General features: G+C 37.6%; 1 non-coding gene across 1 annotated transcript; it reads left to right on the top strand.

The window, feature by feature from the left end:
* Positions 1-23,172: 23,172 nt before the first annotated feature.
* Positions 23,173-23,386, top strand: LOC113836288. Its single transcript, XR_003486349.1, has one exon. It is a non-coding gene; the product is annotated as a small nucleolar RNA U3 (small nucleolar RNA).
* Positions 23,387-26,096: the final 2,710 nt, after the last annotated feature.

Genomic DNA, 26,096 nt, shown 5'->3' with positions numbered 1-26,096 from the left:
GTTGCACATGCCTTTAATCCCAGCATTCAGGAGGCAGAGGCAGGTGGATCTCCGTGAGTTTGAGGCAAGCCTGGTCTCCAGAGCGAGTGCCAGGATAGGCTCCAAAGCTACAGAGAGAAACACTGTCTCAGAAAAAAAAGAGAGAAAAAAACTTCCTTTCTGATAATTACAGACAATATAAATTGTTTTGATAATAGATTAGTTAAATCATTATGTTCACATTCAATCGCATGCACACTGTATATTTAAAGAAAAGGCCTAGATCACAAAATAGTATGCACTGTTTTTTAGTCTTTTGTATATAGAGAGTAATACAATGAATATTTGGATAAAACTCAATTGTTAGCAAAAAGTAATGATTACCTTAAGGTAAAGAAAATTATGTTGACATTCTGTGCCACATTTTTTGTATCTTTTCTGAGTTTCTAGGAAAAATGTTTATTCCTGAATTTACAAGATTCCTGAATTGTTGACAAGAACCAATAACCTTACAGGATCTATATGATATATGAAGTAAAACAATGGCATTTAAAAACAAAAGCAAATGAGGAGAAACACACAATGATCTTGATGCAAACCTCAGAGAAAAATCTAGAGCAGGGCTTCTTAAACCTATTCCACTCACAGCCCCTTTCACTCAAGTTGTTTTGCATGACTCTGACCCCACATCTACGGGCACATAAACTACGAAAGTCAAACAGTAACTAATAATAAATCCTAAAGAAAGTAATGTCAGAGCAGTTTTTTGGTAGATGTATAATTTTATCATTCATTAAAGATTAGAGGAAATTTGCATACTAATGAGATAAAGGCTTGTTTATTTTTACATAAAGAACTAAATCTTTCCTGAATATTTGATGCTGCAGGACATTGTCTCTTAACCATTTTTAAGAGTTGAAAGCTTAGTTATTTTTATAATCATCAATGCTGAGACTACCTTCTTATATAAACACAGATAACAAAAGACAGTATTATACTTAAGAACATTTCAGAAACTATGGACATTTTGTTCTAAGACCAAGTCAAAATCACTTAAAAATTGAATGCAAGTCAAGTCAAATGTGGTTAGGAGGGTCAAGATTCCACACTGAGTTCAAGTCCAGGCCAGGCTAGAGAAAATCCTAACTCAAAAAAGGGGGGGGGGGTGTTTAATCAAAAGCAAGTCAGCAACTCAAATATCAATTGTTCCTAAACTTCAACATTCTATCCAAAAATATAACAATTTGATATCCATAGGCTGAAGAACAATGGTAGGAAAATGTTAAAAGACCTTGTCTTGCATAATTAACACACTGTTTCTATGAGAAAAGAAAGATTTGTATGTACAAGTAAAATCACAGCAATTTATAAGACACAGTAGTCTCAAATCTAAGCCAAACTATATCCTGAAGCTTTCATTGATACTACATGGTATGACGGCATACACATTGAATGTTGTATGTTCAGACCAAGGCCACAGTGACATCTTAAATGCAACATAGGTACGCACTGCCAGAAAAGGTTCAGCCTCATTACATTTGATTTCAAATTAAATTTCTGTCTTTCTTGCATTCAAAAAAAAAACGTATTTTTGCCAATTTTTTGCAATCCTGCCACATTTGGTGACATTTGGTATCATAGTTCACAATTTTAAAAGCCTAGGTCTAGAATGATAAAATAATGACTTTACTTAGGGTGAATTGTTTTCAATTAACATTCATTAAGTCCCTGTATGGAAAACCTTTCAACAGATTTCCAACATGTTGTTAACCCATGACAACAGTCATATTTGTCAAGTCCACACCTAACAACCTGCTCAACAGAAACCAAACAAAACAAAAACCTAAGTATTCATCTTTATAATTAGGAAAAACCTGGGTATGCCTATTCTTATTATATCCTCAACACTTGGGGGAATTGTTTAATACATGAGAATTTCCTGTCAAGTTTCAAAAGAACAAGCCTTTGTGAAAGGTCTGCCAGCTTGAGTGACAAATTAGAATTAGATAGCAATCAGCAAAAGATAACTGCATATCAGAACCTCAGATGAAATAGTGACATAGTTTTGTCCTGGGTATTCCCCCTCTTAATCAACAATCAGATTTTTGTAAGCAACAAATATGACCCATGAAGGAAAGGAATAATTTAGAGAAGAACGAAAATGAAGAAATGAGCTAGGGACTGCTAAGAAAGATTATTAGTTTTCTGCTTGTTCTGGGCTATAACTTCCCTTCCAGGATGCTCATTGGAAGCAATTGGATTGTCCCTACAGAGGATTAGTGTGAGTGGACACAGCTGTGCAGATCTGGCACACAGTGATTCATTTCCAAATCTGCTAGCTTCTAACCTCCTCACCCCACAGTTGTTGCTCAGAGTACTCTAATCCATCTCAAGAAGAGGAGTCAAGCCCAGAGCCTGCCTCTCCTTCTCATACCCCCAAGGGTAACCTGTCATTGCAGGCAGTAAGGTTATGTTTCTTTGCTGTTTTGAAACAATGCTAACAAACACAATTGAAGAAAACGTATCTGATCTTAACATTATTTTGCTTTCCACTGATGTGATACCCATGTCTGCTGCTCCCTTTGGAATCTTGGCTTTCACTTACCAATTCAAGCTAATGCAATGTTAGGGAATACATCTACTATCCAAGAAAAAGAATACTGATTTCAGAACTCTAAAGAATTTGTCTACATACCAAATGTTGTTCTGAGATTAAAGAATGAGATTCACAAGCAGCAATGAAAATTAAAATAATACAACCACACAAAGACTTAGAGTGGAAATAATGCTGTATATCTAGGATTTAAGTAAGAGAAACCAAAAACCAATTAAGTATGTTAAAGCAAGATTTTTCTACCTTACACCTTACAACTCATTTAATTTGCATATTAATGTTATCAAGAACATGGATTACAGTGGTGAAAACTTTTCATTAAACAAATGGGAAATATTTTCTCCTGAGTGTTTCATCCATGAACTCATTGAGTCAAAAATTTTATTGGTCATGTGCTATATTCATCCACAATGAGGGGTGAGGCAGATGGGTGAGGCAGGATGACGGAAAAAAAAGACCTCAAACTCTAACAAGCCTACAAAGTGTTTTGCCTCACTGAATTAAATTCTAACAAGGGAAACAGATGATGAGCCAAAGATCAAATAAATCAATAAATGTTCAGTGTTTCAGAAAAATGGCATGCTACCGACAAAAATAAAGATGGATAAGAGCAACTAGATGTTCTTGGAGCTGTAACTTTAGATAGCTGGTCAGGATGGAGATTATTGAAACTATGACATTTTAGCGATGACTGGAAAAGGGTGAGGATGTGAGATATGTCCTATTTTGGAGGAATAAAAAAGGCCAGTGTGACTATATAAAGAAGAGGGAGGTGGAGGGAGGAGTAAATAAGAGATGAGATAGACTGGAGTCACTTTAACATTGTAAAGGCATTGGGTTTTCCTCTGAAATGGAGAGCATATGAAGTTTGTGAACAAAAGTGTATGTGTTCTAACTTGCTTTTATTAAGGGTCTTTTTAATGGTCATGTACCCTTTGGATGTGAAAGCATGAACAAAAACATGGAAGCTAATTGTGTGGTTTTGAAGCAATTTGGATGACATTATGAAAGGTGAAGTTAGTTTAAAATGTTTTTCATTGGGTTAAAAAATAGTCTATCTAAGCCACCTCTGTGGACAGATAAATTTAAAATCCTGAAACGGTGTTATTCTGAGCAGGGCAAATGAACTACAGGCCAAAGTGTATTCTATATAAACCTGTTGGTGTGAGATTCTGAAATGTCTTCTATTTTTCTAAATCTGACACTAATGTTTATCTTTGGGAACATGATGACTTTCCAAGATTATTGTGAATTTGCACAGCACCTTAGAAGGAAGATAGGAATGTATGAATCATATAGACGGTATCAAATGTTTCACAGTGTGCACTCTACATGGACGAAGTAAAACTAATCCATTCATCTTTCTTAAAATGATCAACATAAGCAAAAACCTCTTCCTGGAGTATCAGCTGTGATGTCAATGTGGCTGTTCAGCTTCTATAAATGGCACTATATACAGGAGGCTGGGTGCTGCCAATGGGACAGGTTGTTCAAATCACATTAGAAAAGCTGCTCCAACCCAACATTTCCACAAGTCTGTTAAGTCAAGGTTGCTGGTGAAATCAAAATTATTTCAAAAGAAAGAAGGAAGGAAGGAAGGAAGGAAGGAAGGTAGGAAGGAAGGAAGGAAGGAAGGAAGAGAAAAGAAAAAGGATGCTACAGGAAGTAGTGCCTTCAACAAAGTTGAAGTTTGTTTGTGACAGAATGTATCAAAAAATTTAAGTGTAAGCTCTGAACACCAGGATCTAACAGTGTAATACATTCATTTCCCATTGTTAAGACACCGGTTCTACATCATAGCTAAAAGGCCCAAGGTCTTCCTCTGGATCTTCTCTAATGGACAAGGTACCCAACTCATAGGGACTCTACTCTTGTTACTTAGTTTTGTCTCCTGAAGTCTTCAACTCCTTTAGACCATCACTTTGAAAACTGTAATTTCAGAATAGAAATTTTGGTGAGAATTTCAAACCATATCAGTGGGAAAGATGCTAACTAGATTGGCCAGAATAAACATAAAGAGAAAGCAATAGCTATAATGCTATTTATAGCTATTAGGTCCAATTTTGGAGGAAGAAAAAGGCCAATGAAGAGGGAAAAAACAATGGAATCTTGGAATGTGCAGGAAAATGGATGGAACTAGAAGAAACCATTCTGAGTGAAGTAACCCGATCACAAAAAGACAAACATGATATGTACTCACTCATATGCGGATTTTAGACATAGAGTAAATGATTACCAGCCTATTGGTAGAGATCCACACTGCCAGAGAATCTAGTCAACAAGGAGGACCCTAAGAGAGACATACATAGTCCTCTGGAGGAGGTGAAAGGGTTAAGATCCCCTGAGCAAATTGAGAGCACAGGAAGAGGGGGAGGCATCTAGGAGAATGAGAAGGGGAGAAGAGGAGGGATGCAGAGGACATGAGGGAGCAGAAAGGTTGAGTCATCGGAAGAATAGAAGATAACAGGAATGGAGATACCATAATAGAGGGAGACATTTTAGGTTTACAGAGAAATCAGGCACTAGGGAAATATCTGGAGATCTACAAAGATAACACCACCTAACAATCTAAGCAAGAGATGAGAGGCTACCTTAAATGCCCTCCCCTGATAATGAGATTGATGACTGACTTATATGCCACCTGATAGCCCTCATCCAGCAGCTGGTGGAAGCAGAAGCACACGACAACTAGTCACCGAACCAAACTGGAACCCAGATGCAGAGAAGAACAGTGAAGAGCAAAGGCATCCAGACCAAGCTGATGAAACCCACAGAAACAGCTAACCTGAACATCTTGCTCCCCAGACTAGTAGCTGGGATACCAGCATGGGACTGATCCAGACCCCCGGAACATGGGTTTCAGTGAGGAAACCCGGAAATCTATGGGACCTCCTGTAGTAGTTCAGTATTTATCCCTAGCATAGGTGTGGACTTTGGGAGCCCATTCCACATAGAGGAATACTCCCTGAGCCAAGACACACACGGGTGGGCCTAGGCTCTATCGCAAAGGATGTGATAGACTCTGCTGACACCCTATGGAAGGCCTCACCATCCAGGGGGAGCAGAAAGGATATGTGATAGGTAGGATTTTAGTTGGGGGGAGGTGGTAGGGGAGGATGAGAGGGAGAAGGGAACTGGAATTGTCATGTAAAACAATCCTGTTTCTAATTCAAATTAAAAAATCAAAAAAAGAAGGAGATGGAGAGAGGAGTAAATAGGAGATGAGATGGACTGGGACCTTTTTGAACATTGGGTTTTTCCTCTGAAATGGAGAGCATGTGAATTTAGTATGGTATTGACCGGTAGCATTTTGCATATGGTGCATTAAGACTATAGAATATGCGATCTTTATGTGGCATATCATGGCCACACTCCAAATGTTTTTAGATGAAAACAATTAATAGAAAGAAAAGAACATGAAAGCCTTTTTTTCCCTTGTGATTCTGAGCAGATGCAATTCAGTAAAATGATGGTGGTGTCCTTTTTGCAAATCAGAATGTCAGCAGAGTATTTTTAAAAGGACAGGAAAAACCTCCTGGACTGTCTCTGAAAGGTTAGAATGGTTTAAGTAAATTTATTCTAAGTAAATGACATCTAGTGAAGAATGCAAGGAAAAAGAAACACACACATATGTGTGTGTGTGTACATATATATATATATATATATATATATATATATATACATATATATTATGAGCTTTCATTTAAATTCTAAACAAGCAATTTACCAAGCTATAAATTCAAGAAATGATAAAGTTATTCTAACATAGATTATGAAGAATTTTAAATAGTCATGAAGATATGGGGAGATTAAAGAATATGGGTTGATAAAAATATTAATGTATAGTATCAGGCATCTTCTTATTACAATTTAGGGTGGTAAGTGATCATTGTAAGCAAAACCTCCTGTAAGTAACTACTTTCCTTTCTCTGACCTCTCTGTACCTAACCAGCTGTAAAAACAGCAGCTTAAAAAGAGGAACAGTTCTGCATAACACAAGCTATGGAGTCAACACTGTCAATGAATCAACTGGCTTCTGGTAAAATATTGAAATGAAAGTTTTATTGTTTGATAAAGGCATGAGGGGAGTTTAGTCTTGGCTTTAAGCAATTATTTCATTTAGCACATTTTGTATTTAACTGAATAAATTTAAGTTAAAATGAAATGCAAATATGAAAATAACTATTTCAGTGCACTATTAAAACATTGGCACTGGTTTTCTAAGTGACTCTGTTCCCAAATAAATCTGACATGTCATACACATCAGTGTTTGTCAGCGTCCATGGGATCAGTGCCATAGACAGAGGAAGACCAGTCCAGTATAGAACAAATGACTAGCAACTATTAAATAATTAGCCAGGTGTGGTGGCTCACACCTTCTTTTCTAACACCTTGTGGGACAGAGACAAGGAGGACTACAACAAATTCAAGGCCACCCTGCACTGCATAATCCATTCTAGACCAATCAGGGCTACAGAAAGAGAAACTTTATCATACACACACACACACACACACACACAGAGAGAGAGAGAGAGAGAGAGAGAGAGAGAGAGAGAGAGAGAGAGAGAGAGAGAGAGAGAAATGAGATTCCTTGATTGCAAACCCAGATTTCTTTATCCAATAACAACCTTTGCTTTTGTATGCCACCTTCAAACAACTTAGGACTATGCATTCAGGATACTTGGAATTTCTGTGTGTGTGTGTGTGTGTGTGTGTGTGTGTTGGAAAATATCGTTTCTCATTCACTTTGCACAATCACAATTACTTTACTCTCCCTTCATTCCAGCCACTTGAGCATCATACTTGAACAACAGTCAGTGTCACTCTCCATGACAGTATTATCCTGTTTGAGTAATGTGCACAACCCCATATGTGACTCAGTGGATACTCAGGTGGCTCATTATTTCACTTCTGTCTTCAGTTCTACAGTGATGACTCATTCTAGAACAGGATTGGCAAACTGCCTATGGACCAGCATTTGTTTTCAAAACATTTTTTAGAGTTCTTCACTTTCATGGCTAAATTGAACTGAAGATACAAAAACATTCTATGTATCCCCACTCTCATGCATACATATTCCATGATGTATATTGGTCATAAATGATGAACTTATATTACATAGTCACCCAAACCATACTCTACGATCGGGTTCTTTCTGCCTAAAGCAAGTCTTAGACATTGGACAAATTTACATGAAAATAGATTTTAAAATTACAATATCACTAGAGCAGTCTTGCTACTCTAGAAATATTTAATACTCTTACCTTTCAATTCCTCCCATACTCCTTGTCCTAGAAACAAGTAATTTTTTGTTTTCTGTCCTCAATTTTTTATCTTTTCTTGAATGTTAGAAATTGAGTAACATAGTATGTAGCCCATCCCAGTTGGATTCTTTTGTATAGTAATGTACAATGTGGTTGCTCTTCATGTCTTTTCCTGGATTTCCAGCTCACTTCTCATTGTCATTAGATAATAACTTATCCTAAATGGAGGACAGCTAACTTATTCATTCATCTACTAAAAAGCATCTTTATTCATCTGAATTTTAGCAGTTGTATATTACTGCTATAGACATCTTTGTGTAAGTGTTTGTGTAGACATACTTTTTTAATGTTTTGAAATAAATACTATATGGTTTGCTCTAGATTTAATATTTGTGTTACTCCAAATTTGTTACAATGAAATTTGAAGTTATAAAAGGCAGGTAATGGGATGTGAGGCCTTCAGAAGGAGGTCGAGTTTTGAGGGCTCTCCCCTTGAAAAGGGTTAGTGCTCTTGCAAGAAAAATTTACAAAACCCTTTCATCTTTGCTGTTTTATCTCAGTGAAATGGTGGTCATATATCAATAGACAGAGGAACTGCTGACACTTTGGTCTTAGGTTTCTCAGATTTACAAACTACACGTAATAAGTGTCTGCTGTCTATAAACTACCCAATCCAGGGTATTTTGAGTATAGTAGGAACAAAAGAATAATTATAGAGAGAATAAGTCATAGTTTGTAGGAACAGTCAATTGTCTTCCAAAGCCAACCCAGTTTACATTCCTACCTGCTATGAATGAGAGAGCCAGTGGCTCCTTACTCTCTTCAACATTTGACGTTGACAGTTTTTAGGGTTTTTGCCATTCCAAAAGGTTTTAGTGTACCTCCTCATTTCAATTTTACTTTCCATGAAATACAATATTGTATATTGTTAATAAACTTATTAACCATTTGTAGGGCTTTGTTGATAACATGTCTATTTAATGACTTGGACCAACTTTTAGTTAGGCTGCTCATTTTCTAATTGTTAAGCTATAAGAATGCAAGAATCTTACACATGAGTCAAATGTTATGAGAAAAATGGTTAACAAATACTTTTTCATGGAATTTTTCTTTTTTTTTTTGCTCATCTGACAGTGACTTTCCAAATATTTTGTAGATCCAGCTTACCAAATACTTTTATTGTTTGATGTTATATCAAAAAGCATTGACATATCAAAATCATTTAGACATTTTTCTTTTTATCATTTAAACTTATTCTAATTTGTAACCTTGAACTTTACATTTAGTGAAAGCAACGGGAATTCTTCTGTTTTCAAGCCTGATACATTTATGTCATTGATAATGATTTTTCTCTTTTTTCATAAACTAAATTATAGGTATCTTGATCTCCTGAATACAGCTTTCTATTTTTCTAATTTGCTTCCTTCAAGTCTCTACTCCAAGAATACTATGACCTTGGGCCTCTCAATATCAATTTCATTCTTATTGGTCTTTTACTCACATTCTTGATCAACTATTATCATTCTCTTTCTTAAATGGCTTTCTTTTCACAATTTTTATGTAGAAGAAAAAAAGCCTATGTAAATATAAGTCTTCATCGGCTTCATGCCTGTAAATCTACAGTTGAATAAACTGGGAAAACATGGAACCATGTCAAGTATTATTTTGCTGAATAACAAGCCGCAAATAAACTTTATATTTTTAAAAGATCAATTTTGTTCTCCTAACAAATTCATCCACCTCACTTCCTGCTTTATACTTTAAAATTCTCCTTCTCCCTCTGTGACACCACAAACAAATATGTATCACATACCTTTGCAATTGCTATGGAAAAATACACATAGAAGTAAACACACTGTCCCAGGAGGAAGTTTGTTAAGATCCAGGAAGTTTTAAAAGGATGCATCTCAAGACTGGGGAAGTGAATAACCATGGTTCTAGAAGTCCCTGAACCATACCAGATTCAAAAGATCACTTGCCCTCCAAAGTAATATCAGAAGTAAGAACATCTGAAGAAAGTTGAATCTTCAAACTGTCCAGCTATATGAAAGTCATGCAGAGAGGTTAAAGTGTCCAGAATCTGTGAGTCATCACTTACCTTGGGCTATGCTTTCAATGACGCAACTGACTTTGAGACATCTGTGTTACTATGAGTAACCCTTCACCCAAACTCTTGTAAGTTACCACAGAACCTCATTTGTTAGGGTTTGGTGATGTAATTACTTTGTATGTTGTCAGTCCCCTGTCTGGAGTTGGTAGATTTTTGTTCACACTTCCTGAGGAGTAATGTCACATGATAAATTAAGGCAAAAAGTATTTATTTTAACTCACAGCGACAGGAGATATCCATTGATCACAACAGGGAAGGAATGATGTTAAAGGCACTCTGTCCACAATAGAAGAAACTTATGATATGACTTATTCACTTCTTAGTGGCTAAGGAAGCAGAGAAACTAGACAAAAGAGGGGTGCTGAGCTACAACCTCAAAAGACTTTACCTCTCACAGTCTGCCTTCCCCCATTCCATGTCCAAAAGGTTCTACAGTATCATAAATCAGTGCCATCAGCTGGGTACTAAGTGTTCAAACACATGAGTTTGTGAGAAATACTTCACATGCAAATTATCATAATCCATCCCTGATGTCACTGCCCATCTCATAGTATAAAAATGAATTCAGTCCAACTTAAAGACTCCCCAAAGTCTTCACAGTCCCAATATTCATCAAACACACAAATTCTGGGGCTGGATACAGCTCAATGACAGAATGCTTGATTAAAATTCTCAAGGTATTGGGTTCAGTAATCTTACCAATAAAAAAAGTCCAGAATCTCTTATGAGACTCAAGGCAAACTACTAGGTGTGTGTTCCTGTGTAATCAAAATCAACTTACATATAGTATATGATGGCATATAGTAGACATTGTATTTTGAAATGTAAGAACAGGGCCATAACAAGTAAGGACCACATCAAAGAAGGCCAAATTCCAACAAGCTGAACATTAATATCTGAAGTATCATGCACCTTATTTGGGGCACATGTTCACATCACATGAATCATTTGGTTTTATTCAGCCCTACCCCTAGAGTCCTTCTGCCTAAAGCGTACATGGGCTCTCTCATGGCCTAACTCTACTCAGTGTCTCCATGTTCCTTGGCAATTATTTAATTTTTTACATCATTGACATTCTAGAGTCTCCACTGAAGCTTAAGCTTAACTTTTACAGCTTTGTGCAACAGCTCTTTCTCCCTCTTTCTGAAGAAAATCATGGCTGGCCTGGAACACTGGCACAAACATGTAGGACTCCACCACACTTTCATTCCATGTGCCTCAAAACTCAATGCATGAGTACAATTCCAAATTCTGTTGCCAGCTTAAGATGTAGCCTATCTCCTTTGACAAGGCTAGGCCAACCTGTAATGCCTGTGTGGTGGCAGAACCATAGAAAATACTTGTCAAGGAAGTCCAATTTGTGGAGGTTGCCCCTTGTGCAGGTTGTCTCTAGAGTGGTGTTACCTATTTAGCCACTCTTTGTAGTCAATGAAAGTTTTTTCAATATTAATATTTTTTACATCCAAGAGTGTTAGTGGAGGGAAAGGAGTAAGATTTTGTCTCAAATCATCTTTCCTTTTGTCCCATTACAAAGTCTATGGTCTTATTAATGGCCTTATCTTTTGACAGTTCTTAACATTTCATACATATACACTGGGTCTTTACTTTAAATGTACTTCCATATGTTTCTTTGCCAGACTGAGTATTTTTCATGTATTAATGCTCAATCTTTTTCTCTATATTCTCAGTATAAATATGGCTAAAAGTAGAAAACAGTATCCATGACTCAGCTTGAGTGCTATAATGTCTTGAAATTTCCAAATATGTTAGTCCACTAACTTTTAAATTAATCCTGCTCAAAATTCCTGGATATGGGCAGTATATTACCAGACCATTCACCATCACCATTCACAAGGGCAGCCTCTACCCAGATTTCTAACACCATCCAAATTTGGAAAACTTTATGATTTCACAGCTAAGATAGGCAAATAATGCCTAACATGATGATAGGGGTTGTTCTTCTGTGTATATGTTTCTCTTATTGGTTAATGAGTAAAACACTGATTGGCTGATTGGCCAGGGAGGAAGGATATGCAAGGCTAGGAGATGAGGAGAATTCTGGGAAACATAGGCAGAAGAATTGTCAGGCAGAGCCCAGGAAGAGAAGGTGCTCTCCAGTAAGCCAAGTAAGCCAAGAACATGAGGAAATACTTAGATTAATAGAAATGGTTTAATAATTAAGACAGAGATAGCCAATTAGAAGCCCAAGCCATTGGCCAACAGTTATTTAACTAATATAGTATCTGTGGGCTTATTTGGGGCTCAAGGACTGTGGGACCAGCAAGGACAAAGAACCTCTCTTTACAACATAACATGCCAGAAACACTCGAATTATCAAACTAAAAAATTATATTGACAACTACAATCATGTTCTAAGAAATAATAGTGAATACTTTTAAATAAATTAAAGGGTTCTCTGGGGAAAATTTTTAAATGCAAAAAGCCAAATAATAATTTAATCAAGGAAAGATCTCTTAACTTTGAAAACTGAAGGGCAGAAATCATGGAGTCTGACAGCTGGAGAGCAAAAGAATATTTTTTAATGGGCAGGGCCTCATTGACCTGTGGTAAAAAGAACAAATGTGTAGCATTAATGTTAATAGAATATGGGGAGAGACAGAAAGTCTCTTGAATAAAAAAATACTTGAGGGATCAGGACTGCTCAGTAATTCTGTGAAATAGCTTAGAGTCAGCAAAACAAAGCATAGTCATTTTAAAGACATCGAAGTCCCACATATTGCATTAAAATAACTAAAACCTAATGATGAAGGAAAATCTTGAAAGAAAACAGTTGAAAGTAACAGATGGTGTGTTGAGGAAAAATGTTTGAATTTTAAGTCTTTTTCAAGGGAGCAGGGCTGGACACTAGCATAGTACTTATCCAAAATATTCATTGGCCAGAATTTTGTGTTCTCAAAATGTATTTCAGGGATAAACACTTAATAAGGCAATCTTAGAAGAAGGAAACTGAAAACTTGTCATCAGAAGACTAATGTTAAAATAACTCTAAAAAGAAGTTCATTAGACAAGAGGGAAAAAACAGTATTTCAGCAGTTCTCTTAAGGATTTTAAAACACAGAGAGTGGTTAAAAGAAAATAATTATCACATGATGTGATACATTTTAAAGTACTTGTGAAAAGGGGAATAATGATAAGGAAGACACAAGATAGGGGGTTTATATGGTGGTAGGTTTTACATTACTCTGAATGATAAAATATTAATCTAGTGGTGTGAATGCACCTGCTGACAGAGAGAAAAAACATATAGAGCATTGAGAGATGGAATGGTCAAATTTGCAGATTCACTTGGAAACAGTAGTAAATCATTTCAAAAATACAAACAAAGCCACCAAGAAAATAAAAAGAAAAACTGGGAAAAATCCATCAACAAATAGGAACTAATAGATATCAATAGAAAACTCAACAGCAAGTTTTCATAGTGCACAGGGAATACTCTACTCAAAAAGATAGAATGTGCCTTGAGATCCAAGTTAATCTTTAAAACTAATTTAAATCATAGAGGATGTATTCTATGACTGTATAGAATTAAGCTAGAAATTCATAGAAATGTAACTGGAAAATCTCCAAATAGCTTAAAATTAGAAATAACTTTTGAATAACTAATAAGTCAAAAAATTTAGCAGTAGCAACTGTAAAATGTTTTAAACATACCAGAAAATAAAATGCCATATACCAATATTTATGGATGCAAAAAATCAGTGCTTAGAGAAAAAAGTTAAGCTTTACATATTCATATTAGAAAATACCAAAGTTCTCCAACCAGTAGTCTAAGCTTTAATCTTTAGAAACTAGGAGAAAAACGTAAAAATGTATCAAAAGCAAGCAAAAAGGAAGATGAAAGTAAAGATAAGATAGAAACCCATGATCTTAGAAAAAAATAATTCATACAATCAAAATATTTAAACTATATATGCATATTTATACACCAAATCATATACATTATAGAATTTTTTATGTAGATAGTTAACATTATGATTCCTAATGGCTTTTTCAGGCATCCTTTTTGTTATTTCATACTCCTTTCTTCTTCTTCTATATTTATGTCCTTCCTTCATCCCTAGAGTGCCGCTTTTCCACTTCAGGCCACAGATCACTTGTATACCGCAACTATCCTCTCTATTTAGTCTTCCCTTGTCATCTCTTTTTTTGCCTCCCTCAATTCCTCCTAGTCTCCACTCTAACCCTCTGTTTACCCTCAGAAAAGAGCATACCTCCAAGAGACAACAACCAAACACAACATGACAAGATACCATAAATCGAGGCAAAAGCCGTCATATTGAGGCTGTACAAGGCAACCAAATAGGAGGAAAAGAGTCCCAAGAACAGGCAACAGATCAGAGACACACCCATTCCCACTGTTAGTAATCCCATAAAAATACTAGAAGAGGGAGAGAAAAATTGTAGGAGTCAGAGGGAATGGAGAACACCAGGAGAACATGGCCCAGTGAATCAAATAAGCAGAGCTCATATGAGCTAAGAGACAGAAGTAGTCATCTCTTTTTATTTTCCTGGATTTTGTAGTTGTTCCAGGTTATGTACTCATATATGAAGATGTGGAGCTATGAACCTCAAATGAAAGAGAACATATGATGTTTCACTTTCTAGGTCTGGGTAGCTTAACGAGATGGTTGTTTTTAGTTCCATCCATTTACAAAACAACTCCTACACCTAAGGCTCAGGGGTCATTGTAGCATAAAGGTAAAACTATTGTTTAAGACAGAGGAACAAGAAGTTCACTGTGTGGTTGCATCTCCTAGAAGCAACACCCATGAAGTATAATGAGAATTGCTCACTAAGCATGAACTGAACAAGGATGACACTAAGAAACAAGCTAACACAGAATGCAGAAACATTCTAGGGCCTTTACCATAGGCAAAGAACTACAGTCAACTAAGAAGTGTTGACAGCAGGAGAAATATTCTTCTCCCAGGAAACAGCACAATAACAAGTTATGAAATCTCAAATGATCAGCACTGAAAACACTATATGAACTGAGAAGATTGTATTTCCATATTTAGGAATATATAGAGATATATAGATAAATGTGTACATTTATACACATATATATGTAAACAACACTTAATGAGAAAGCCTCCATGAATTTGAAAGACAGTAAGTGGGTGTATGTGAAGCATTTGTCTAATTATTCTTTTATCAAATCTCAAGACTCAAATTTGGGATTAAAAACATGATTAATCAAAGAAACAGAAGAGAAACGGTCATCTCTCTCTCTCTCTCTCTCTCTCTCTCTCTCTCTCTCTCTCTCTCTCTCTCTCTCTCTTTCTCTCCTCTACCCAAAAACACCAAGAATCATTCCCGTGTCTCTCTATATGTCCTTGGTCCCCAAAAAAACTCTATGACTAATTTTTGTCAGATAATGACTACCTATGCTCTCTGACTCAAAAATAAACTGTATTCTTAGTCTTAGGAGTATCAGAGTGCTATAAAAAATATCCCACAACATTTCTAAATAAAAAGGGAAGATTTTAACTCTAACACTGTAAAACTCTACAATAACAAAAATTGTCATGTAAGAATTACATTCACAATGTCCAGTCCATTTGCATTGGGCAAATTCAGAGAAAATATTTCATTATTTATCCTATCTTTGTGAGTCCAAAGTTCTATACCTATCCTAACTTGCATTACCAACCCAAAACAAACTTTAAACCTAAAAACATTTTTAGATGAACAATGTAAGCTTTTATGTCTCTCAAAATTATACACTTTATACCACTTTCGTGAGTTTCTTTTCTGAATTTGGTGACAAAGAAAACTGTAACTGTAACTATAACTATTTCATCTTCAACTTTATCAGAGACCCAAGTGTGGTGTAATATTACCTGAGTAAATAGGAAGTGAAGAGCAAACAACTTCAAAACTATAGAAATTAAAGAAACAGCTAGCTGGCTGGACAGTCATCCAAGGTCCCTCTAGAACATTGGAGCATCCATCTTTGGCCTACAGGACTAGAATATCTGACAGACTTTTCTACGAAGCAAGAATTTGGAAGGACTCTCATACCCTGTCTTGGCAAAGGTCAGAAGTCACTTTTTTGTGTGTCCTGCTTGTCCAGTTTGGACGCATTCTGTCAGCAGTTGAGGCAAGGGCAGTCTCTTTTGCCACAAAGAGATAACTTTTGCCACAAAGAAAGCAAACTCCATATGGATGTTCTTCAATGACCATCATCTTCTCTGAAGTAGACTGGTGCTGCCAGAAGCAGACATGGCTCACTGTCATGAAAAGCCTATGTTAATAAAACAGTTTGAATGCCATATTCTGTAGGTCTTTGAAGTGTTTGAAGAGCACCTGTCTCTGTAAAATATATCTGTTTGACCTTGAAAACATACCTAACACAACTACAATTTGCTTATTACAGATGACTAAATACTAACCTATATTTCTTAATTATCCTAAATAGTTTCTAATAATTACTTTCAACAACTAGAAATTTATATCACATCATTAAATGAGCTGCATAGATAAAAATACCTTAAATTTGTGTCAATATACAAAAATACTTTAAACAAGAGTACAAACATATAAATAGTATACCAAAAATAACTTTACATTTGTAGCAATATACAAAAACCTATACCAATGGAAAATATTTAAGACTTAAGACTAGTAGTTGATTTTTTTAGTTTAAAAGTAGATCCAGCTAGGCCTTGGTGGTGTACGCCTTTAATCCCAGTACTCAGGAGGCTGAGGCAGGCGGATCTCTGTGAGTTCCAGGCCAGTCTGGTCTCCAGAGAGAGTGCCAGGATAGGGTCCAAAGCTGCACAGAGAAACCCTGTCTCGAAAAACCAAAAAAAAAAAAAGTAGATGCAATAATCTACCCTTTTATCCTATGGTTCCTATAGCTTCCCTTTCTATTGAAAATGGGATCCCTTAATCTAATCTCCTTTGCTTAGTTTCCTCCCTGACTAGGGCCAATAACTTGCTACAAACCCTCCTAAAGATAAACATCCATAATCCACAGAACGACTAAAAACTACCCACCCCAACTCTTGAGAATGTGGTTATTATATTCTGAAAATTATTTCCTGCTGTCTGGGAGCAACAGCATCTTTATGAAAGCATGAGAAAAATGAGATAATGGTCAAGTCCTAAAAAAAATAACTATTATTTGTTGTCCAGTCTCTGTGTAATAGGAAAGTACAGAGCCTTTCTGAAGCCCTGGCTAGAGTTGCCTGTGAAGTAGGACCCTCTCATCTAGCAGCTTTGAAATTGTCCTGAGTAGTCAGAAAGTGACCTTTTGGTGGTGTTTGTCAGGTTAATAACATTACTACAATCCAGAAGGAAACATCACTGTGAAGCCCCATCATCTTTTTGGAAACTTCAAATGTCAGTTAGGAATGGTTATGGCTCACTGCAGAAAATTTAAACATTGAAATGTCATATGCAGAAAATCTTGGAGAGGTTAAAGGACCACAATTTGTTAAATATATCTGAGGTACAGAAACTTAGTTCTTAGTTACCTGCTTTAGACTCAAGCCCAAAATCACTTACAGGAACTTGAATGAAGCTTATTTCTAGAATTAGTACTCTATATGACCATAAATATTAAAACAGAAAACTTAGGTAGATAGACAGACAGACAGACAGACAGGCAGATATGACTGATTGATAGGTAGATAGATGATAGACATGAATAGATAGATGATATAGATATATAATAATCTTAATTTTTGAGATAAAATTCATGCCTTAAGAAAACTTCATATTTGAAATTCTGATGTCTTTATCACATTTACTATCAATGGTTGATCAATCTCATCATTACTTGTGCTAGAGGGCCTGGCAGACCAGTATGAGACTGGATGTGTATTTTTTTTATATGGGATGATATCTGTTCCTGATTATGTCTTGTAAGTGAATAAATAATATAGTCAATTCCAAAAAAAAGAAAACTTGATATTTAAATTAGAAACTATCTTATTTTATATATCAATCCCAGTTCCCTCCCCTTCCCATATTACCATGCTCCCCACTGACCTCCATACTATCCCTCTTTTGCTCCATAGAAAGACTGAGGCCTTCCCTGAGAATCATTAAATTCTGGCACATCATTTGGGGCAGGGGCTAGGCACTCCTGCATTTGTCTAAGCTGAGAGAGTATCCTTCAATGGGGAATGGGCTCCCATTGTCTATTCATACACTAGGGATAAATACTGTTCCACTACCAGAGGCCCCATAGACTGCCCAGGTCTCCTAACTGACACCAACATTCATGGGACCTGGTTCTGTCCTATGCTAGTTTCTGATTTGTAAGTCTGGGGGTCCATGAGCTCCCCCTTGTTCAGGTCAGCTGTCTCTGTGGGCTTCCCCAGCCTGGGCTTGACCCCTTTGCTCATCACTCCTTCCTCTCTACAACTGGATTCCAGGGATTTGGCTCAGTGCTTAGCTGCAGGTGTCTGCAGCTAATGGATGAAGGCTCTAAAATGGAATTTAAGGTAGTCATCAATCTCATTGTCAGAGAAGGACATTTAGGATGGCCTCTTCACTATTGCTTAGATTCTTAGTCGGGGCATCCTTGTAGATCTCTGGACATTTCCCTAGGCCAGATTTCTCTTTAAATTTATAATGGCTCCCTCAATTGAGGTATCTCTTTTCTTGCTCTCCTCTATTCTTCCCCCAACTTAATCTTCCTGGTCCCTCATGTCTTGCCCCCACCCCACTTCTCCCCTTCTCTTTCTCCTAACTCCCTCTCCCCTCCCCCCATGCTCCCAATTTGCTCAGGAGACCTTGTCCCTTTCCCCTTTTCTGGGGGACCATGTATGTCTTTTTTAGGGTCCTCCTTGTTTCCTAACTTCTCTGAAGGTGTGGGTTGTAGGCTGGTAATCCTTGGCTTAATGTCTTACCCATATATGAGTGAGTATATACCATGTTTGTCCTTTTGTTACTGGGTTACCTCACTCAGGATGGTTTCTTCTAGTTTCATCAATTTGCCTGTGAATTTCAAGATTTCATTGTTTTTTTTTTTCCACTGAGTAGTACTCCATTGTGTAAATGTACCACATTTTTTTATTCATTCTTCAGTTGAGGGGCATCTAGGTTGCTTCCAGGTTCTGGCTATTACAAATAATGTTGCTGTGAACATAGTTGAACAGATGTCCTTGTTGTATGAATGTACATCCTTTGGGTATATGCCTAAGAGTGGAATTGCTGGATCTTGAGGTAGACTGATTCCCATTTTCCTGAGGAACCACCATACTGATTCCAAAGTGGCTGTATGAATTTGTACTCCCACCAGCAGTTAAGGAGTGTTCCCCTAAGAAAAGTTTTTCTTGTTTGTGCTTTGGTTTTGGTTTTGGTTTTTCGAGACAGCATTTCTTTGTGAAACAGTCCTGGCTGTCCTGGAACTCACTCTGAAGACCAGGCTGACCTCGAACTCACAGAGATCCACCTACCTCTGCCTCATGAGTGCCGAGATTAAAGGTGTGTGCCACTGCCACCCAGCTAAAGAAAAGTTTTAAGGAATAAAGATAAAACCAAAGAATTATGAGATTAATGGCAATAAAATAGTCCCTTAATTTTGTTTTTTTCTTCTGTCCTGTTCCATCCTGTACCAGGTGTAACTTCTGACATGAGATGGAGATTTTGCATTTTCCTTTAACAAGCTTGATTGGGAGTTTAGAGAAAGAGAGAGCCATGCTCCAACTACAAAGACAACTGTGATTTTTTAATTGTATTTGGACCACAAAAGATCATTTGTATTTGTAGAGACCAGCAGGAACAAATAAGATTTATGAAATTCTACCCTATTGGTTATGTGTTATGACATTAACCCAATTAACTCTTTTTCTTGAGACATTTTCTCTTAATAATAAGTCTTTCTTCTTCATATGTCTCATTTGTCCAATGATTTCCAGACTCCTTATTTTGATGCTTTTATTCTCCTGGAAAGAAAAAAAAATCCTGCACCAACCCCAACTTTGAGGAGTTCCTTTGTTTGGATGGTGATATCATTGTTAAGACAAAATGGTTTTTGGCAACAGAAAATGTATTATCTTTTATTAATAAAAAGTTAATTTTTTAATACATTGTCAAATAAAAGACATCTGTTAGTCTTAGGAGGGAGGTGGAAAAGGAAGAGGAGAAGTAGGGGAAGGGGGAGGGGGAGGAGAACAGTAGGACTGAGACAGGGGAGGAATAGAGGAGGGCAAGAAAGGAGATGACTTGATAGACGGAGACAGTACAGGTTTGGAGAAAGGTCAGGCACAGAGGAAATGTTAGGGGCTCCACAGGGATGACCCAACTAAGAATTTAGGCAGTGATGGAGAGGCTGACTTTGATGCCCTTCCCCTATAATGAGATTGATGACTACCTTGGTTACCGTTCCTAGAGCCTTCATCCAGTAGCCAATCGAAGCAGAAACAGGCACCCACAGCTAAACACTGAACCATACTCCTGGAACCTAGTTGTGGAGAGGGAGGAGGAATGAGCAAAGGAGCCAAGATGGTGCTGGAGAAACCTGCAAAACCTGTTGACCTGCCCTAGTGAGAGCACAGAGACCCTAGTCGTAAAGCTGGGGAACCAGCTTTGGACCCAACCAAGCCCTCTGAATGTGGGTGCCAGTTAGGAGGCCAGGGCAGCCTATGGAACCTCTAACAGTGGAGCCAGTGGTTATCCCTAGAGCACAAATGGACTTTGGGAGCCCATTCCCTATGAATGGATACTTTTGCAACCCAGGTACAGGAAGGAGGGTCTGCGCCCTCCCCCAAATGATGTGATAGACTTTTATGGTCCCCCATGGAGGGCCTCACTATCCCTGGGGAGTGGGTGTGCAGTGGGTTGGGGGGTCAGTGGGGAGCATGGGAGGATGGGATGGTGAGAGAATGGGAGGATTGATATTGTCAGTCTTAATTTTTACAGGTATTCCCATAATGGCCATAACATCTATTAAACATGGTATTATATAGTCAGCCTTTTTAGGACTCAAAGCAGTTACCCATTGAAATCCTGAATATGTATCTAGTGCATGATACACATACTTTAATTTTCTATACTCCACAAAATGAAACACACCCATTTGCCAAATTTCATTTGAATATCTTTTGGGTTATTTACTGAAGGTAATGGAATTTCATTATACAAAGAACAAGTATAAACTTGTTGTCAAGTGATAGAAAAATCTTTCTTCAAAGCTTTGCTATTATCCTGGTGTTTCTTATCAAATTATGAGGGTTTTGTACATTTCCTACTAATAGCTGATTGACTTCATCAATATTTTGTGCTAGAGGGCCTGTTAGACCTATATGGGATCAGATATGTGTTATATACAAGGAATTATTTCTATTTCGAATTATTTTTTAAAATTGAAAATATAAAAAATTTAATTCTGAATCATCTGGAATAAATTCAGTGGTTTCAATATATAAAACAAATAATTCTACATATTGAGAGTCAGTTACTATATTAAGAAGTTTGGGGAAAACTAATAATACCATGATAATAGCATATAATTCTGACTTTTAAACAAAATAATAAGGGGTTTGAGCCACCTGACTTATGACCTACCTTTCCTGATTTTTTGGCATAAATAAAGAAAGTAGATATTCCAGAAATTGGTGTTCTTGTATAATGTGAGGAAGGATCCAATTAGTTCTTTTTATATACCAAATTGTCTTGCTTTTGGAATATTTGTTGCTAATCTCTTGCACCAAAAAGTTTCTGTAAACTCTCTGCCAGTATTCATTTTCTGCCCATGATGAGTCAATTTCAGTGTGAGTGAAATATACCAGACTTTCTACTGGGTCTATTCCTGTTAAGTAATGAATACTCAATTTTCCTTTCAGAATCAATCCAGAAACCCTTTCTACATAGGTCTTTAGTTTTTTATTCTGTTTATACAGTAAAAATATTCATTCTAGGATATTATCATCTCTCTGAATAAGAATTACTGTATCAGAATGAGTAGAATACAATGAGTAGAATGACCAAGATACAGTCCCAGTAGTGCAGTAGCCAGTCAGCAGACCAGCCTCCTGAAGACAGGTTAATCCACACCACCCATCCGACCCTATAATCTACAAGTGCTACTCAACCACAAAACCATCTACCCCCCAAGTCCTTGGATGCTCCCTGAGACGAAGACAGCAACTCCACTGATGGTTCCAAGAGAGGATTCCTGAGATACAGACACTGACTGCAATGATCAGACCAAAGTGCAAAGTCACTCCTGGCTCCAATTGGAACAAATGGGTAGATACCAATGAAAGAATACATTCAACATCCTAAAGAGCAATATGGTACCCCACAAACCTAGTGATCCTACACCAGTAAGACCTGAATATCCCAACACAGAAAAAGCAAAATGTACCATAAAAATAACTTTATGAAAATAATAGAGACCCTTAAAGAGGAAATAAAAATTTCCTTAAAAGAACTGAAAAGACAAAAAAATTGGAAGAAATCAATTAATCTCTTAAAGAAAGCCAAGAAACAGCAATCAAACAGGAGAAGGAAACAGTTCTAGACTTGAAAATTGAAACAGGCAATAAAATAATCACAAACCAGGAGAATTCTAGAAACAGAAAATGTGTAAATGAACAGAAACTACAGATACAAGCATAACCATCAAATACAAGAAATGGAAAAGAGACTCTCAAGGCATTGAAGATATAATGGAAGGATCTCCCATGTTCTTGGATAGGTAGGATCAACATAGTAAAAATGGCAATCTTGCCAAAAGCATTCTACAGAATCAATGCAATCCCCATCCAAATCCCAACACAATTCTTCACTGACCTTGAAAGAATAATTCTCAACTTTATATGGAAAAACAAAAGACCCAGGATAGCCAAAACAACCCTGTACAATAAAGGAACTTCTGGAGGCATCACCATCCCTGACTTCAAGCTCTATTACAGAGTTATAGTCCTGAAAACAGCTTGGCATTGGCACAAAAATAGATAGGTAGACCAATGGAATAGAGCTGAAAACCCTGCTATTAACCCACACACCTACAAAAACCTGATTTTTTTACAAAGAAGCTAACTTTATACATTGGAATAAAGAAAGCATCTTCAACAAATGGTGCTGGCATAACTGGATGCTGGAATGTAGAAGACTGCAGATAGATCCATGTCTATCACTATACACAAAACTTAAGTCTAAATAGATAAAAGACCTCAACATAAATCCAGCCACACTGAACCTATTAGAAGACAAAGTGGGCAAAGACTATACTTTCAGGGTTCATTTCTATATTTTGTTACTAGAGAAGTTTCTCTGACTGTGTAGAGCACCCAAAACCAAGAGGAAGAGATGAAGCATTCTTCCCTGAGCGTGAAGCCGGCTCTTAGTGTTGCTTTCTGCAACTGCTATTTGCCATTGATGACCATTCCTCTCTCCTATGGGAGAGTGTGAGGGGGAGAATGCAGTCTGAGTGGTGGAAAAAATAAAGAAGACAAAGTGGGAAATACCCTTGAATTGGTACAGGAGACTGCTTCCTGAACATTACACCAGTAGCACAGACACTGAGATCAACAACTGATAAATGGGACCTCCTGAAACTGAGAAGCTTCTGTAAGGCAAATTACACAGTCAACAAGACAAAACAGCAGCCCACAGAATGAGAAAAGATATTCATCAACCCCACATTTGACAGAGGGCTGATCTCCAAAATATAAAAGAACTCAAGAAGCTAGTCTGCAAAACACCAAACAATCCAATTAAAAAGTGGGGTACAGAACTAAATAGGCAATTCTCAATAGAGGAATCTAAGATGCCTGAAAGACACATAAGAAAGTGTTCATCATCCTTACCCATCAGGGAAATGCAAATCAAAACAGCTCTGAGATTGTAATCCTTTTTTTTCTCCATCTTTTTTTATTTGAATTAGGAACAGGATTGTTTTACATGACAATCCCATTTTCCTTCTCCCACCCATCCTTTCCTACCTGCCCCCCCCAACTAAACCTTACCTGTAACACATCTATTCTGCTCCCCCTGGATGGTGAGGCCTTCCATAGGGTATCATCAGAGTCTTTCGTTTCCTTTGGGGTAGGGCCTAGGCCCACCCCCGTGTGTCTTGGCTCAGGGAGTATTCCTCTATATGGAGTGGGCTCCCAAAGTCCACACCTATGCTAGGGATAAATACTGGGCTTCTACAGGAGGTCCCATAGATTTCCTAGGTTTCCTCACAGAAACTCATGTTCCTTGGGTCTGAATCAGTTCCATGCTGGTATTCCAGCTATCTGCATCTGGGTTCCAGTTCAGATCGGTGATTAGTTATAGGTGTCTGCGTCTACTTCCACCAGCTGCTGGATGAGGGCATATAAGTCTGTCATCAATCTCATAATCAGGGGAGGGCATTTGAGGTAGCCTCTCTTCCGTTGCTGAGATAGTTAGCTGGTGTCATCTTTGTAGATCTCCAGACATTTCCCTAGTGCCTGATTTCTCTGTAAACCAAAAGTGTCTCCTTCTATTATATCTCCATTCTTGTTATCGTGTATTCTTCCCCTGACTCATATTTTCTGCTCCCTCATGTCTTCGGCATCCCTCTTCCTCTCTCCTTCTCATTCTCCTATCTTACTCCTGTCAGAATGGCTAAAATCAAAAACACCAATGACAGCTCGTGCTAGAGCGGATGTGGAGAAACAGGAACACTCTTCCACTGCTGGTGGGAGTGCCAACTTGTACAGCTACTTTGGAAATCAGTATGGCGGTTTCTCAGGAAATTGACAATCAGTCTACCACAAGATCCAGCAATTACACTGTTAGGCATATATGCAAAAGAAGCACATTCATACAACAAGGACATGTGTTCAATGATGTTCATAGCAGCACTATTTGTAATAGCCAGAACTTGGAAGCAGCTTAGATGCCCCTCAAATGAAGAATGGATAGAGATAATGTACATTTACACAATGGGGTACAACTCAGCAGAAAAAAAAAAAAACAATGGCATCTTGAAATTTGCAGGAAAATGGATGGAACTAGAAGAAACTATTCTGAGTGAGGTATCCCAATCACAAAAAGACAATCATGGTATGTACTCACTCATATGTGGATTTTAGACATAGAGTAAAGGATTACCAGCCTACAATCCACACTGCCAGAGAAGCTAGCAAACAAGGGGGCTCCTAAGAGAGATATACATAGTCCCCTAGAGATGGGGAAAGGGACAAGATCTGAGCAAAGTGGGAGCATGGGAGGAGCTGGGAGGGAGCTAGGAGAATGAGAAGGGGAGAAGAGGAGGGCTTAGGAAGACATGAGGGAACAGAAAGTTTGAGTCGGGGGAAAGAATAGAAGAAAACAAGTAAGGAGATACCATAATAGGCTTACAGTGAAATCAGGCCCTAGGGAAATGTCTGGGAATCTACAAAGATGACACCAGCTAACAATCCAAGCAACAGAGGAGAGGCTACCTTAAATGCCCTCTCCTGATAATGAGATTGATGACTGACTTATATGCCATCCTATAGCCTTCATCCAGCAGCTGGTGGAAGTAGATACAGACATCCACAACTAATCACTGAACTGAACTGGAATCCAATTGCAGAGAAGGACCAGTGATGAGCAAAGTGGTCCAAAGCAGGCTGGTGAAACCGACAGAAACAGCTCACCTGAACAAAGGGGAGCTCTTGCTCCCCAGACCGATAACTGGGATACCAGCATGGGACTGATCCAGACCCCAGGAACGTGGGTTTCAGTGAGGAGATCTCGGAAATCTATGGTTTCTCCTGCAGTAGTTCAGTACTTATCCCTAGCATAGGTGTGGACTTTGGGAGCCCATTCCACATAGAGGGATACTCTCTGAGCCAAGACACACGGGAGTGGGGGGCCTAGGCTCTATCCCAAAGGATATGACAGGCGCTAATGACCCCTATGGAAGGCCTCACCCTCCCTGTGGAGCAGAAAGGATATTGATAGGTAGGATTTTAGTTTGGGACAGGGGATAGTAGGGGAGGAGGAAAGGGAGAGGGAACTGGTATTGACATGTAAAACAATCTTGTTTCTTATTCAAATAAAAAAAGAAATAGATTCATCTTCCAAAGAAAACATTAAAGCCAACAAAGTCATAACAAAATCATCCAGGAAATGTGGGACATAATGAAAGAACCAGACATAAGAATTATAGGGATAGAAGAAGGAGAAT

This window comes from Cricetulus griseus, chromosome 6, assembly GCF_003668045.3.
Source record: "Cricetulus griseus strain 17A/GY chromosome 6, alternate assembly CriGri-PICRH-1.0, whole genome shotgun sequence".
In the NCBI taxonomy this organism is placed as follows: domain Eukaryota; kingdom Metazoa; phylum Chordata; class Mammalia; order Rodentia; family Cricetidae; genus Cricetulus; species Cricetulus griseus.
This window is presented reverse-complemented; position numbering and strand designations above follow the sequence as displayed.